Here is a 232-nt window from a genome sequence, read left to right on the forward strand (position 1 = left end):
GCCAACACGGAGCACTGCAGGCCCTGCGCCTCCAGTGACCCAACAGCGCCCCCTGCAGGCCAACACGGAGCACTGCAGGCCCTGCGCCTCCAGTGACCCAACAGCGCCCCCTGCCGACCGTGATCAGAACTGCGCTAAGGACAGAGAAGTGTTCAGACCTTTGCTTTTGTCTGAAGGGGACTTTTGTCTAGTCCTAGGTACAGGACTATTGTCTAGTTATTTTTTGTGTGTT

The sequence above is a fragment of the Lepidothrix coronata genome, unplaced genomic scaffold, assembly GCF_001604755.1.
Source record: "Lepidothrix coronata isolate B3197 unplaced genomic scaffold, Lepidothrix_coronata-1.0 Scaffold59, whole genome shotgun sequence".
NCBI lineage: Eukaryota > Metazoa > Chordata > Aves > Passeriformes > Pipridae > Lepidothrix > Lepidothrix coronata.